The sequence below is a fragment of the Chiloscyllium punctatum genome, chromosome 32 (assembly GCF_047496795.1).
Source record: "Chiloscyllium punctatum isolate Juve2018m chromosome 32, sChiPun1.3, whole genome shotgun sequence".
NCBI lineage: Eukaryota > Metazoa > Chordata > Chondrichthyes > Orectolobiformes > Hemiscylliidae > Chiloscyllium > Chiloscyllium punctatum.
Window position 1 is genome coordinate 26,776,240 of NC_092770.1, and position 17,472 is coordinate 26,793,711.

The following is a 17,472-nucleotide window of genomic DNA, read 5'->3' on the forward strand; positions in this document are numbered from 1 at the left end:
TCCTTGCTTTCTTTGCTCAGCTGCCCTGACAGCCCTGGAGCCACCTGTTCCCTCCATCACTGCTGTAGATGTCTGCTCAGTCTTCCTAAGAGCCAACCTAAGGAAAGCAAGGGGCCTCAATGGACTCCTCAGCCGAGCACTTAGATCCTTGAGGACCAGCTGGCGGAGGTATTCACTGACTCTTCAACTTCTCCTTCCTACAAGCTGACGTCCCCAACTGCTTCAAGAAGACCACTATCATCCCTGTACCTAAGAAAGCACTTGCAACGTTCCTTATTGACTACCGCCCAGTGGCTCTGACCTCCATTATCATGAATTTCTTTAAGAGCTGGTCATGGCCCACATCAATTCCAAATCAATGCCTCAATCCCCTACAATTTGCCTCCTGACGTAACACGTTCACAGTGGATACCATGTCCCCAGCTCTGCAGTCATCCCTGGAACATCTGGACAACAAGGACACCGATATCAGACTCCTGCTTATCGACTACAGCTCTGCCTTCAACTCCATTATCCCCTCCAGACAGATTACAAAACTCCATGATCTTGGTCTCAGCTCCACCCTCTGCAACTAGATCCTCAGCTTTCTGACCCATACACCATAATCAGTGAAGACAGACAACTGCATCTCCTCCACAATAACACTCAATTCTGGAGCCCCCAGTGCTCCATTCTCAGCCCCCTACTGTACTCACTGTAACACCCCATGACTGCATTGTCAAATTCCAAATGATCACCATCTACAAACTTGCTGACAACACCACTGTGATAGGATGGATAGTAAACAATGATGAGTCAGTATACAAAAAGCAATTAGAAAGCTTGGTGATGTGATGCAAAGATAACAATCTCTCTCTCAACATTGGCAAAATTCAAAAAATGATCATTGACATCAGAAAGAAAAGAGGTGAATACACCCCATCGACATCAACAGAGCAGAAAGTGAGAGGGTGGAGAGGGTCAATTTCCTCGTAGTGATAATAACCGACAACTTGCCCTGGACCTCCTCTGTGGATGTGATGGTCAAGAAGGTGCAATAACTCCTCTTCATCCTCAGGTGGCTCATGAAATTTGACATGTCCATCAGGAGAAAGTGAGGACTGCAGATACTGGAGGTCAGAGTCGAGAAGTGTGGCACTGGAAAAGCATAGCAGGTCAGGTAGCATCTGAGGAGCAGGAGAGTTGATGTTTCGGACATAATCCCTTCAACAGGAATTCCTGATTGAGGGTTTAGGCCCAAAACATGGACTCTCCTGGACCCCAGATGCTGCCTGAACTGCTATGCTTTTCCAGCACCACACTTTTCAACCATGTCCAGAAGAACCCTCACTAACCTTTACAGATGCACCATTGAAAGCATACTGGGTGCATAATGGCATAGTACGCCAACTGCTCTTCCCAGGACCTTAAGAAACTACAAAAGGTTGTGTGCACAGCTCAGCCCATTATGGAGTCCATCCATGGACTCTATTTACACGACTCGCTGTCACAGAAAGGCTACCAACATCATCAAAGACCCTCCCACCCTGGTAATGATGTCTTACAACTTCTTCCATCAGAACAGAAACCTGATCTCACAAACACACACACACACACAGTTCCTTCCCAGTCGAAGAATGGATTCTTTAACTTGAAATAATGTTGATCATTTTACCATTGATCTTGCCTCACGCACATGTGCTGTATAATGTGTATGCCTCTCTCTGACCAAGTCTTCTTCACTCTATGATCTGTAAGTCCTTGCTTATTATGATCTGCCTGTACTGTTCACAAACAACGCTTTTCACTGTACTGAGGTACATGTGACAATAAATCAAATCAATCAATCAATCTTAGACCGTGAGCCCTGTTTCTGGAATCCCTGGTCATTGGGATCATTTTTTCTCTACTTACCCTGTCTAGTCCAGTTGAATTTTATAGGTTTCTATGAGTTTCACCTGCATTCTTCTAAAGTCCAGTGAATACAGTCTGAACTGATCCAATCTCTCTTTGTGCATCTATCCAGAAAACCCAGAAACAATCTGATAAACCTTTGTTGCACTCCACCACAGCCAGAATATCCTTCCTCAGATAAGAAGACCAAAACTGCATGCAATACTCTAGATATGGTCTCATCAAGGCCCTATAATTTACAATGCTTCCCTTCTCTTGTGCTTGAATCTACTCACAATGAAAGCCAACATACCATTTGCATTCTTCACTATCTGCTGCACCTGCATGCTTACTTTCAGTGACTGGCATGCAAGGACACTCAGGTCTCATTGCACTTCCATAATATACTTCATCTGCCATGGATTTGCACAATTATTAAATCATCCAAATCACACTGAAGCATCTCTGCATCTTCTTCTAACTTCACCCTCCCACCCAGTATTGTGCTGTCTGCAAACATGGAGATATTACACTTAGTTCCATTATCTAAATCATTAACATATGTTGTGAATATTTGGGGTCTGAGCACTGTGGTATCCCACGAGTCACTGCATACATTCAAAAAAAGACTTGTTTAATTCTACATTTATTTTCCCCTGATTGGAAACAAAGCTGTTCAAGCTGGAGGAAGTCTAGTTGCAAATGTACTAGAGCCAAGAGTGTGTACAAATGGAGCTTTGGCCAGCAACAATTAGCTGGTTGGTCTATGGACTCATAACCTGTTATTGGTGATGAATGCCTTCTGCATGCCAACACATATGCAATTGTCTCCCAGGTAGCTGAACAGCTTGTGAGTGTGAGTGTTTGGTGAAAGGCTGTCAGATCTCTGAAAGTGAAATGTTTGCCCTCCTCTGCAGTAGAAACAAAATCTCAAGTCTGAAGTTCCCCACATCAATTGTATTAAGCTGCATTTTTTTTAAGCCAGTAAGTCAGAAACTTTATAAGTGTGAATCAACTGCCCTCTGTTTCCTGTCAAAGCACTTGCAGCAGGGAAATCAAAGTCCTGACAAGCCAAAAGAATCACCTCAATGAACCCTGTGAACGGGGGACCATTGAACTAAATCATAGAATCACAGAACTGTTGTGGTACAGAAGGAGGTCATTCAGTACAGTCTGCCTGCATCAACTTTATTATCCAGTGCCAATCTCGTGCCTATTCCTCAGCTCCCTGCACACCATTACTATCCAAATAATCGACCACTGTCCCTCTTGAATGCTTCAGTTGAACTCACATCCACCACACCTCCAGGCAGTGCATTCCATACACTGATTACACACTGTGTGAAAAAGTTTTTCTCAGATTACCCTTGCAAATTACTTTAAATCTATGCCCTCTCATTCTTGTTTTTTTACCAGCTGAAACAACTCACCCTCTCTACTCTGTTGAGCCTGATCATGATTAGAAAACCTCAATCAGATCTATTATCAGCATTCTTCTCTCCAGGGGGCACAGTTCCAACTTCTTCAGTCAATCCTGATAACTGAAGCTTTTCCTGCCGAGAACTATTCTAGTAAATCACTTCTACACTCTCTCCAATGCAATCACATCTTTCCTATAATATGGCACCCAGAACTGTATATCATTCCCCATCTGAGGTCTAATAAACTCAACATCATCTCTCTGCTTTTATACTCAATGCTTCTATTAATAAAGTTGAGGACACTGTATGTTTTATTTACTGCTCTCTCCACTTGCCCTGTCACCTTCATGATCTGTGCACATTTACACCAAGGCCCTTCTGCTCCAGCACCCATTTAGAATGTTACCCTCTATTTATATTGATTTCTTCTCAGCAAAATATATCACCTCACACTCTAGATATTTTCCATTTAACCCAATCCCCAGTAGCATATCTGGATCTTTGGGTTACCAGTCCAACAACAATACCACTAGACCATCGCCAACTACTTTTCCATCCATAACACCCACTGGGTGTGTGTGTGTGTGTGTGTGTGTGTGTGTGTGTGTGTTTGTGTAATGACGTTATAAGAGAGTTCGAGACTTAGCATGCTAATTGTTCATTACTGTTTACCTCTAATTAGAGTCTATTTATTTGTAATAAATAGTAATCCTTGTTAAGCACAAAAACGGTCCATGCCTTCTGTCAACCTGAGTCCAAAAGACAGGCTAAATTGGGGAAATTTGTGTACTTTGATATAATGTTTAACTTTTGTGATGACTCTGGAAATAGCATGGCTTGATTTCCAGAATGCTCACTTCATGAGGATTAACATTGTAGGTAAATAATATGGTGCAATTATCTTCATCAATGTAGAAGCAACAACAACATTTTTTCATTCACATGGCACTTTCAATGTTGTAACATTCCTACAGGGGATTAGTACATAATGTCTGACATTATTTCAAGAGGCAATTTGTCTCCATTTCAAGATGGCATGGTATACATTCTGCTGTAATGCACTTCCATAGCTTCTCTTTCTAGAATTTCCTTTGCTAATTACAGAGCTATTCAGAAGTTCAAGGTTTAATATTGGAAGGTGAAAAGAATGAAGCCTTACATTTATATAGCAGCTTCTATAACCTTAGGATGTTCCAAAGTGCTTTACAGTGAATTAAGCGTAAGTAATTCTACTGGATATAGACTTGCTCGCTGAGCTGGGAGGTTCATTACCAGGCGTTTTGTCACCCTACTATTTATATAAACATATAAATAGAAAGCAGGAATCATGTACACTGCTTCGCCTGAGGCCCATTGAAGATGTTACCTAGTAGGGTGACGAAATGTCTGGAAATGAACCTCCCAGCTCAGAGAGCAAACCTACATCCAGAACTTCAGCCTGAGCTATGAGTAATTCAACTATAAAGTGTGTTTTGTTAATGCAAATTCACTGTAACCTGATTGACAAGTCAGGGATGCTGTTTCTAAAGCACAAACTTTTAAAATGTGCATTGGCTGTAACGCGATTACATTACCAACACTTTAAGCGCTGTTTCTGACACACAATTTTTCTATAATGTGGGGTTGCACAAAGGACACAACCATCTCACGATAGAAGAACTACCTGTATCTTTGAAGTGACTATTATAATGTAGGAAACACCATAGCCAATTTGAAGACACAATATTCAACAAATAGAAATCAGGTAATGATATTCCATTATTACATTCATCTGAAAAGAATAACAGGGCCTCAATTGAATGTAGCATGTGACCCCCCCCACTCTCTCCCTACATTGTCCTCACCTTTGGTGGTCTGCATTTCCCTTAATGGGTTTGAACAAAAGAACTTAAGAACTAGGAACAGGAGGAGGCAATTTAGCCCCTTTTGATACGATCATGGTTGATCTTACTTTGGAATGTAAATTAATCAGTTGGAAACACGGGTGGCTAATAAATGTAGAAACGCCACAGGTGATTTGGTGATGGGGAGAACAAAGTGCTCAGTTGTGTGTAAGAGTATCTTTGGATCTATACAAAGCATACTATCCCCACTGCCTTTTAAGGAGCCATGGCTTCCAGTCCCACCTACTCCAGATCTTGTAATAAAATCTATGAACAGGTTGATTAGGAAATATATATACATACCTTCCTCCAGTGCAAAATCGTTAAAGGAAAGAAAGAGCATTTATTTTGTTCGAGTATGGATGACCTCAGAGTGTCCACTAGCACACTTGATACTTTTAGAGAGATGCGGATATGATGGATCTGGAGTGCCTTATTTTTCCCTAAAAAAACATTTTAGTTTATTCTCTTGCCTCTCTCCTGATCTTTGCCTCACTTTTGTTGTCATTTGTACTGCCTCTCATGGACTGCACTTGCAAATTATTTTTTTAAATCAGAAATATGAGTGATTTGGTGGTAGTAAAAAATTAAAATTAATGCCACATCTGAGGGCTGTTGTGGCACAGTGGCCCAAAGTGAATTGAGTTTTTTGGAGAACAGGCCTAACATGTTCTCTTCCCTTCTCTTACCAAACGCATCTCATTAATTCACAACATGTGTCAAATCTGATTTCCACCCCAGCTTACTGCATTTTGTTCTCAAAACAACTCACCATTCAGCAGATATTCTGGAGTTCACCAGCATTCTTTGCACTGACACTATTTTAAAAGCCGGTTGTGCACCCAGACAAGCATCTCCAGTCTGGAACGGCCCTGACTTTTGTTTCATATTGAAGAAGGCATTTGGTATGTTTTCCTTTATTGGTCAGAGCATTGAGTATAGGAGTTGGGAGGGCATGTTGCGGCTATTCAAAACTTTGAAACTTGTGGAATATTGTGTGCAGTTTGGTGTCATCTGCAAACTTACTAACTATACCTCCTATGTTCACATCCAAATCATTTATATAAATGATGAAAAATAGCGGACCCTGCACTGATCCTTGTAGCACTCCACTGGTCACAGGCCTCCAGTCTGAAAAGCAACCCTCCACCACTACTCTCTGTCTTCTACCTTTGACAGAGGGAAATCAGCAGTCCACTTTGCCGGCAGGGCCCAAAAGGTCCTGCTAAATAAGGTTGTGCCAGCATGGGACTTCCTCCTACCCTTAGGATGGCAGTGGAGATCATGATACAGTCCATTCCAATCTGGTCCAAATTTGCCACTCGGACTGAAGCAGATTCATCCATCTGGAGGAATGCCCAGCGCTGCAAGCAGAAGGCTAATATCCTTCTCCACGCTGCCAGGGTATACAACACAATCTTCGAGTCACAGAGTCATAGAGATGTATAGCACAGAGACAGACCCTTCAGTTCAACCCATCCATAACGACCAGATATCCTAACCTAATCTAGTTGCAATTGCCAGCAATTGGCCCATATCCCTCTGAATCCTTCCTATTCATATACCCATCCAGATGCTTTGTAATTGGACCAGCCTCCACCACTTCCTCTGACAGCTCATTCAATACACACACCACCTTCTGTGTGAAAAAGTTGCCCCTTTGGTCCCTTTTATATCTTTCCCCTCTCACCCTAAACCTATGCCTTCTAGTTCTGGACTCCCCATCCCAAGGAAAAGACCTTGTCTACTTATCCTTTCCATGTGCCTCGTGATGTTTTAAACCTCAATAAGGTCACCCCTCAGCCTCCGACGCTCCAGGGAAAACAGCCCTACCATATTCAGCCTCTTCCTATAGTTCAAATCCTCCAACCCTAGCAACATCCTTGGAAATCTTTTCTGAATCTTTTCAAGTATCACAACATCCTTCCGATAGGAAGGAGACCTGAACTACACACAATATTCCACAAGTTCCAAAGTTTTGAATAGCCGCAACATGCCCTCCCAACTCCTATACTCAATGCTCTGACCAATAAAGGAAAACATACCAAATGCCTTCTTCAATATTCTATCTACCTGTGACTACTTTCAAGTAGACATGAACCAGCCCTCCAAGGTCTCTTTATTCAGGAACACTTTCCAGGTCCTTACCATTAAGTGTATATGTCTTGCTCTGATTTGCTTTCCAAAAGTGCAGCACCTTGCATTTATCTAAATTAATCTCCATCTGCCACTCCTCAGCCCACTGGCCCATCTGAGCAAGATCCCATTGTGCTCTGAGGTAACCTTCTTCACTTGATTACACCTTCAACTTTGGTGTCATCTGCAAACTTACTAACTATACCTCCTATGTTCACATCCAAATCATTTATATAAATGATGAAAAATAGCGGACCCTGCACTGATCCTTGTAGCACTCCACTGGTCACAGGCCTCCAGTCAAAAAAGCAACCCTCCACCACTACCCTCTGTCTTCTACCTTTGAACCAGTTCTGTATCCAAATGACTGATTGATACGTCTCACCCATCCTGTCTCTGTTGCTCCACCCCCATAGTGTCAAAGAGTCATAGAGATGTCCAGCACAGAAACAGCGCCCACATCTCATCAAGTCTCACACTTTACCATTCTCAGTCCTGCCTGCAGCACTTTCACTCAACTACTGTCACCCAACCAAATTCCTGACACCATTAACCCAGTATACCCTCTCTGTTACAGAGCTTGGGGCATTACCTCACCTGCACCAATAGTAAAAGGTGTGCTACCACATTTATTTCCCATAATACCTGCTTCTCTCTCATTCTATGTAGAAAACAGTCAGCAATAGGACAGGAAAACTCTGGTGTGTGGTGGGCTGCCCAACATTCATTTCTTCATCATTTATGAAGAGAGGATTCTGACTCTGACTACTTAATCAGGGTCTAAATTGGCATCGGAGGCTACTTTTGACTTATTGTGCAGGAGCCCCTGAGAAAGGCCCTTTTCCCTTGACAAAAATGAAACCTACTGATAACCATGGCAAACCTCTTAGCGTTATGTCTGCACTAAGTGACATAGCAGGGCAGCAGTAATATCTCCAGTGGAGGGGCAAAGGACAAAACAAAAAGGCCATTGGCCCATCAAGACGGCACCAACTTTCTGAAGAGCATCGCACTCAGACCCCCAACCTATCCCATAACCCCACATTCACCTAACCTGCACATCTTTGGACTGTGGGAGGAAACCAAACAATTGGCAGAAACCCACACAGATACAAGGAGAATTCCATAAAGACAGTTATCAAGCCTGGAATTGAACCCAAATCCCAGTGCTGTGAGGCAGCAGTGTTCTCACAATTTAACCTGTCAAGAATCCCATATGAACTCACCTCTCCTTCTAACCTCCAGTGAGTACAGTCCCAATCTGTTTAGCGTTTGCTCATAAGACATTCCCTCCACACCAGAGATCAACCGAGTGAACCTTCTCCAAACTACCTCCAATGAAATGATGCATTTGCTTAAATAAGGGGACCAAAACTGTTCACAGTCTTCCAGATGATCTCGAAGATTCAGGTTTCAGAAATGAATGGTTCCAACACCCCAATGGCAAAAGGAATCAGGTTTTAATTTGGAGTTGCACCTAGCATGTAAATAAAATGACATAAAAACATCATTTATGATGGAACTATTCTGAACTAATTGCGAAATAACCTTGGGCTCAAGAAGTTTTGCATAAAAGCAGACTGCTCAGCCCAGATTCATTTCATGCAACTCATTCAAATACCACGATAACCTCTTTTCCGGCATTATAGTTGCAGGTAATCAAGAACCAAAGGTGAGAATTCCAGAATACACAAAATAGCTTCCTGGGGCACCTCAAAGTAGTGCCTGCTGTGTGGCAGTCAATTACTCAAAAATTAATTTTCTGAAAACCCTGCAAGTTTGATCCAATTTATTTGTTTATCACTTTGCAACTGGTCTCTAAATAAGGCATTGATGCTTCCTGAAGTCCAAAGGTATTTTAAAAAGTAGTGCTGATAATTATGGAACAAATTAGAAATACGATGGAATGTCTTGCATCATGTAGCACATGCAGACCACCCCACAAATCTGTCAGTGATTCTGTATTAATTAGACACAATGTAAGAAATCCCATGCATTTCATCAAAATTATAGGGAAAGGGGCAATGACATGTTGAATCTAATAGAATTAAAAATAAATTAGAAAATGTGAGGCTGCATTAAACCACAAGTAATGTATATAATTTACAAATTTAAAACATTAACAAAGTTTTGAATATGTTGTTTGAACAGAAACGCAGATACAAATCAATAATATTATAGCGTGAGATCTCACTGTGTCAAATTAGAAACAGCTGTAATAATGTAGATGGATGAAGCACTCTCAACTATTTAAACAAAAGTATTAACTCATTGAAAATAAATAGGTTAATGCAGTTGGTAAAATGACCGATAATGGAATTTGTCTGTGAAAGAAAGAAAAACCTTGCCTTTTATGGGCCCCAGATTGCTTCTAAGCTAATTAATTATTTTAAAAATTCAGACACATTTAGGGAAATTGCCAAATTACAGATTGTATGTCCCAGAAACAGATCTGATATAAAAGACTAGACAGTTTGTTTCAATGCTATTGGTTGATGGATAATTATTCTTTGAGTAGTGTCAGGGATCTTCCTGAGAGGGTTGACAATGGTTTGATGTCTCATCTGAAAAACAGCACCTCTGTATTGCACAGAGTGATAACCTGGCTTATGTACTCACATTGTTGAAGTGAGGATTGAATCCTGAAGTTACTGACTCACAGCACTGAGGCAAGGCAACTAACCAGGCAATGTAATTTCAAACTTTTGATATAGGTTATTAACCTTTTCTTGTGCATTAACAACAAGGATAACCCTGATTGCTTGAAGAGTGAAGTAAAAACTGTCCTGTAAAGTCCTGGTAATAATTGAGAGTGAATCTAGCATTTTAGATGTTATAAAAATTATGTGCTCTATGCAAATACTAAGTTTCTGCTTTTCAACAACATTGTTTATATGCTACCTGATCACTCCACTCAAAACGCTAAGCAGCACTATTATTGCCTCCAAATTGAACTTCGTCAGTGCTTGCCTAACTATCCTCTTGAGCCATACACCACACAAACTTCAATTCATCCAAAGCCCTATACTAAGCATACTGTCTGATACTAAGATCCAGATTTTTGCTACTAAAACAGAGTTGGGAAGAATGCAATCTGCCTTGGTCAAAAGTAGGTAAAAATAATGACTGCAGATGCTGGAAACCAGATTCTGGATTAGTGGGGGTTGGAAAAGCACAGCAGTTCAGGCAGCATCCGAGGAGCAGTAAAATCAACGTTTCAGGCAAAAGCCCTTCATCAGGAATACAAGCAGAGAGCCTGAAGGGTGGAGAGATAAGTGAAAGGAGGGTGGCGGTGGGGAGAAAGTAGCATAGAGTACAGTAGGTGAGTGGGGGAGGGGATGAAGGTGATAGGTCGGGGGGGAGGATGGAGTGGATAGATGGAAAAGAAGATAGGCAGGTGGGACAGGTCATGGGGACAGTGCTGAGCTGGAAGTTTGAAACTGGGGTGAGGTGGAGGAAGGGGAAATGAGGAAACTGTTGAAGTGCACATTGATGCCCTGGGGTTGAAGTGTTCCGAGGCGGAAGATGAGGCATTCTTCCTCCAGGCGTCTGGTGGTGAGGGAGTGGCGGTGAAGAAGGCCCAGGACCTCCATGTCCTCAGCAGAGTGGGAGGGGGAGTTGAAATGTTGGGCCACGGGGCGGTGTGGTTGACTGGTGCGGGTGTCCCGGAGATGTTCCCTAAAGCGCTCTGCTAGGAGGCGTCCAGTCTACCCAATGTAGAGGAGACTGCATCGGGAGCAACGGATACATTAAATGATATTGGTGGATGTGCAGATAAAACTTTGATGGATGTGGAAGGCTCCGTTAAGGCCTTGGATTGGAGGTGAGGGAGGTGGTATGGGCGCAGGTTTTGCAATTTCTGCAGTGGCAGGGGAAGGTGCCAGGATGGGAGGGTGGGTTGTAGGGGGGTGTGGACCTGACCAGGTAGTCACGGAGGGAACGGTCTTTGCAGAAGGCGGAAAGGGGTGGGGAGGGAAATATATCCTGGTGGTGCGGTCTGTTTGGAGGTGGCGGAAATAATTTGGTTTATGCGAAGGTTGGTAGGGTGGAAGGTGAGCACCAGGGGCGTTCTGTCCTTGTTACGGTTGGAGGGGTGGGGTCTGAGGGCAGAGGTGCGGGATGTGGACGAGATGTGTTGGAGGGCATCTTTAACCACTTGGTCTAAAGTAGTATGCCCCAACTTTGGGTCGTGGTCCACAGTGAGGTTGTGGCATGGGATTTAGTAGTGACAACCTCAGAGCCAGCAATAGCAGCTGTGACTTTGTCCTGATTTCTGACAGCTCCAAGAGTTCTTTAAAATCTGTAAATTTGTTTTGATGGCACAATGGATTGTTTAGTGAAGCCCAATGTGCTGCTGCTGCAAAATAGCCTTTAAGTATGTATATATTTATTCTTGGAGAAACCCTGCCTTTCTATCAATAGTTCCCATGCTCAATTTGTTTCCCCACCACTCACACCTCTGTATCTTGTTCAATGACTTTTGATCCTCAAATTGTTTCTCATGGGTCCCACAAAGTCTGAAACATTATAATGGGGATGCACCAACTGTTTAGGAGTATTAGGATCTCATCTCCTACATCTCTCATCCCATTTCCATTCTACCTTTAGGTCAACTTATGACCTCTCTGTGTCAACAAGTACTTATATTGTATCTCCAAGCCACCTATATCCTATCGTATGCCACCTCCAAGTCACCTTGGGTGAAATTAGGTAGATTCTTGTGAGGCAAAATAATCAAAAGGTTAATGGGGACAGAGGGACTTTTGTACTCGCAAACAGAACAGCCATGACCCTATTGATTGGAGGAGTTGTGCTGAAGGGCCAAATGACCTACCTTGGCCCATATGTTTCTATGTTTGCTGTTTTATGATAGTTAGACATATCCATCCTTCAAGAGCATTTGTCAACATCTGAGCCCCACCTATCATTTGTTGAGGTGTCCAGAGTTAAGCAAACTCTGGGAAAATCCAGCCTTAAGTCCCTTCTGTCATCACTATTCTCATTCACCTTTGTTCAATCTTGCAATCGATTGTGTCCAAATTACTTGTTTATCCACTGCATCGCCTCATCCCAGCTTATTATACAACTTTTCCATTCTACACCTAAGTTATATTCGATAGTTGTTCAACACTGGTTTCTTGTGCATTGCTTCTCTTGTCATTTCACAATTTGTAACAGAAGCTTGTTTCTGAGATCTTTCCCTAAGGCATTCTGCCGATAATTTTTATTTTCACCTATTAATGTCTTCTCAAAATCCATTTCTTGAATGATATTTCATTGTTCCAAGTTGTCCAAATGGAACCAGAAAGGAGCAATCAATGCTGGCCTAACTAGCAATGTCCATAACACATGAGTGAATAAAATGAAAAATCTCTTCTTCTTTTACCATTACTGCTTATTGCTATGTAGCCTTTGTGAAGTCCACTCGAGCATTCATTGCATTAAAGTCAATCAACAAAACATAAGTTGTTCTCACGATGTTATCTTTTACTTGAACTTTTCTTAAAAACAATTTAGATCCAGACAATTGAGTAGATTTGGGAGCATCATTTTCATAGAAGAGTCATATTAGACTCAAAATATTAACTCTGTTCCTCTCTCCACAGATGCTGCTACAACTACTGAGGTTCTCCAACACTTTCTGTTTTATTTCTGATCTCCAGTCCCTATAGTAGAATTGTAGATAGAGTAATACAGCATGGAAACAGGCTCTTTGGCCCAAACTGGTCCATGCTGACCACGGTGCCCTCTCAGCTAGTTCCAATTGACAGCATTCGGTCTATATCCCTCTAAACCCCTTGCCTTTATTTTAGAGTGGGTTAGATCGTTTTAATATTTCTCAATGACAAATCACCAAAATAATATGATTTGAATCATATCCATTTGCAATTATAGCATGTGGAAAGACCATGCCTTTTTATTTTTATGTTTTTTTTAAATGGGAAAAAAAACTGTTTTAAAAATCAGGATTGCTGCATGGTTTGAAAGAAAATAACATGATCCTCATTGAGAACATAGCGTTTGCACATTTTATTTTTTATTCATTCATGGGTTTGTAGACATCAGTGGATGGGCCTGCATTTGTTGTCTATCCCTAATTACCCAGTTGGTATGGGTCTGGAGTCACACCTGGGCTAGAAGTTTCCTTCTCTGAAGAATATTAGTGAATGAGATGGAGTTTTCCCCCAACAATCAGTAACTGTTTCATGTTTATTTGTCAATTCCAGATTTTTTTTATTGATTTCAAATTTCACCATCTGCTATGGTGCTATATATTCCCAGAATATTACCTGGTTTTTAGTTTAATAGTCTAGTGATAGTACCACTAGACTATTGTCTCCTCCTCCTCCTCCTCCAGATGAACAGGAGCTGAGGAATTTTATACAAATTGAGTTTTAGTTGGCCACAAGAAGCTGACTGATAACAGCTCACTAGTCCACAAACCAATGACAACCATCTTCTCGCTGTCAATAATTGAATGATTGGTTCTTAGGTAACTGAAGAACCTGGGACTATGAACAAGATATGGAGAAGCTGTCAGGTCTCCACCAGCCCAGGAGATCTCTGTTTGCTGCCGAAAGAAAATCACGTTAAGCCTGAAGAAAACCAATTCATCCAACGTTCAGCAGTTGCTGTAAGTTGTGATTTTAGTTAATTAGTCAGAGATCTTTTATAAATGAAGAAACCACCCTCTGCCTATTGCAAGCCACTGGGGAAGGTGGACTCTGAAACATCATTCTAACCAGTATAAGAATCATAAAAATTGTCTCAGCAAACCTTATAAACAGTAAACACGGTTTCCCTGTATATGTGTGCAAAGGGGACTTTTTAAGGTTATTAAAGTTTTAATTGATAGTTATAAGCCAATGGCTCATAACTGTTTATCTGTAGCTAGAGTCTGATTATTTGCAATAAAAAGTAATTCTTCTCAAGCGCAGAAACCTTTTCCATGTTTACTGTTAACAGGAGTTTAAAAATCAGGCAAATTGGGGGAATCTCTGCTTTTCTTTGGCCACTTTAAGTATTGGATGTTTCTGGGAATAGAGAGACTTCAATTCCATCATGCTAACCCAGTGAGGTATAACATAAGTGACTCCATACACTCTTGTGTTTGCATCATCCTTAATTTCAGTTTAAATCATTCTAATCTCCAAATTGAATGCCCCAAAATCCAAGATTGAAAAAGCTACCTGAGGCAACAGACCCTCAAGCTGTGTTGATCACTTGTGCTAACACGTTCATGTCAAAAAGCTTGGATGTATTGATGTATTCATCTCATAGGCTCAGTGAAGTTAGGATGTGCGATGACTTTATGAAATATATATGGGAATGCACAAATTCATAAAGAATATATGTAAGTGTATATCCAACTGTACAAGAGTCTCATGAAATATTTATGGGAAGGTGCATTTAATTGCAAAATGGCTTTACAAATAGATTTGTGAATGTACACCTGTAATGCAATACTTATAGGATATATGTGTAAATGTATTTTCTTCAGGTTTTCCCCTAGAAAACAGCAGTAGCTCTGAAACAAAACACTAATATATGTTGGGCTTTTAACAATTTTATTGAGAGTCCAAGATGATAGATCGTTGAAGATTGGATTTATTGGTAAGCATTGAGGAAAGCATGTAAACTAATGTACCTGTATCTTGTCAAAACAATTGTCTTCATTCTTTGAAGACTGAAGTTATATTTCTACACAAAACAAAAATGTAACAAATTTAATATCACACATTCAAATAATACAAAAAAAACAACAAATATTTTATGGTCAGTAAATTCATTTCCTTTATTTTTCATTTTATTTATCTGCTGCTTTAGATTTCAGTTGGGGCTGAAGGGCCTGTACTGCGCTGTAATGTTCCATCTCCTTGTCCTAAGCATCAATCCAACCAAAAATATTTCTGCAGCTGTTAGATAATGAAAAGGATAATTCTGAACACTTGAAAGGATTTTCAATAAATTCAAAGAATGAAAGTAAACATTGTAGCAATCACCCTTGGCTAAAAGTATATACAATAAATTGTTATTACTGTTTTTGGGTTGAATAAACAGTCCACATTAGAAGCTCAATGCAATCCATTCTTGGCTGGCTTAGATTAACTGGCTTGACCTGATTTGTGTTCAATTCCCTCCTCCATCTCTCTGCTAATTTAAGCTTCTTTCCTGTGTTTCCACCTCATTTGAAACAATTAAAATTAAATCTAAATCCTTTCAAACTGAAATCAAAGGAAGTCTTTTCTTGGCCTAATTACACGGAACAAGGTTTGTGATCTTTGTTTGTGTGGGGGAGTGATCTATATAGACAGTATTTTTTTTCTACTAATGCCAATATTTTTAAAGTGCTTGAATGATATTGATTGTAGAGGTTTAATTGTTGATTTCAGAAATAGTGGGAATTCTGTGTCTCTGAATGCTAAAAATGGAAGTCATGCTTTCTTGATTCTGCTGCAGTTGCCATCTTGGACAGGAAAACCCTATAAAGAACTACCAAGCCAGCAACATGTAATATGATCCCATTTGCAAATTTTTGCTATTAATGTGAGATGTTTTTCTTCTAATCAAAGATCATCCACAAAGGCAAAGGTAACACCTATTAACTATTTTCTTAAATCAGCTTCTCCTCCACTCAAAACTCCAATAAACATGTTCTGAGCTTATGGACTTTATTGTTATGAAGATCACGATCATCTGATCTGCAGCCTCTGTTGCTTCCATCTCTTTCCTGAGCCCAGCAAGCCCAACTTCCTCTAATAATCTTGCTGTGCTATTTTTAAAATACCCATATTGCTTTAAGAACCCCGATATACTAATGAGCCAAGGACCAATAAATAGCCACATGACAAACCTCCTTTGCAGTTGAGCAAAGGCAGACTATAAGGAAGATGCATTCATAGTTATCTGTGATTGTAAGTTGCCATTGGTGCTGTTTACTTGACGTGTATGAGAACTTCAAGTAAACAAAATTCACATAACTTTATCTGTGCTACTTACCAAGAATGCAATCCTTTCATAACCTGGAATGGACATCTTTCTTTAATTTGTTATCATTCCCTCCCTTAACTCAAAGAGACCCACGTCTTGCTCTCTAGATCTTACTCATACTAAGTTATTATCCACTCAATTTCCCTCTGGCTCCTATATTAACTGAGATTATTAACGACTTCCTCTCCTGTGGATCTTTCACCATCTACTTTAAAACTGCAACCCTCATCAGTCTTCTCAAAAACAAACCTTTAGTCCCTCTCCTTACAAACTACTCATCCATATCAAACCTCCCTTTCCCCTCCAAAGTCTGTGAATGCATTTTCATTTCCCAAACCATTCTTTCTTTAGGTCTGCATACAGAATCCCAACAGTATAGAAGCAGGCCATTCAGCCCATCAGGACCACAGCAACTGTCCAAAGAGCATCCCACACAGACCCACTCCACCTACCCTACAACCCCATACTTACCATAGCTTATCCACCTAAGCTACATATCCCTGGACATTATGACCAATTTAGCTTGGCCAATCCATTTAACCTGCACATCTTTGGACTGTGGGAGAAAACTGGAGCATCCGGAGGAAACCCACGCAGACGCGGGGAGAATGTGCAAACTCCACACAGTCACCAGAGACTTGAATCAGACCGAGTTCCCTGGCGCTGTGAGGCAGCAATGCGAACTACTGAGTCACTGTGCCGTCCCAACTTCCTGTTTGAATCACTCCAAGTAACTTCTGTAACTGCCTGGCTTCATTCATACTTATCTTGCTGTAGGCACATAATCACATGTAATATGTCTCTTCTCACTTCCAAACTGTTATATCTAGTGTTTTCCAAAGATTTATCTTTACTCTTTTTCTTGGTGTTCTGCATCCAAGCAAAATCATCCAAAATTGTGGAATCGTTTTCCACATGCGTGTTGACAATATCCAATTCCGTCTCTCTTCCAGCATTCTAACTCAACAAACATTCAGTACTAAATGAGGAGAAATTTCCTCTCAATTAAATTCTGAAAAGACAGAAGTTATTTCTTTGCCTCAATCATGAGTTCCATTGCCTAGCCACCAACACTATCCCTAATCCTGGTAAAAGATTAGACCCTGAAAGAGGGTCACAGTATCTGAAATGTTAACTCTGCTTTCTCTCCACAATTGATGCCAGATCTG

The 17,472-nt window shown here is 40.9% G+C and overlaps 1 long non-coding RNA gene across 1 annotated transcript in view; it reads left to right on the plus strand.

Moving 5' to 3' along the window:
• The window catches only part of LOC140457789 (uncharacterized), a 43,854-nt gene that overhangs the window by 11,330 nt on the left and 15,052 nt on the right, over positions 1–17,472 (plus strand). Inside the window, exon 2 of the long non-coding RNA XR_011953360.1 lies at positions 13,806–13,946. This is a non-coding gene — a long non-coding RNA (uncharacterized lncRNA). The remainder of the gene's footprint in view (positions 1–13,805; positions 13,947–17,472) is intronic.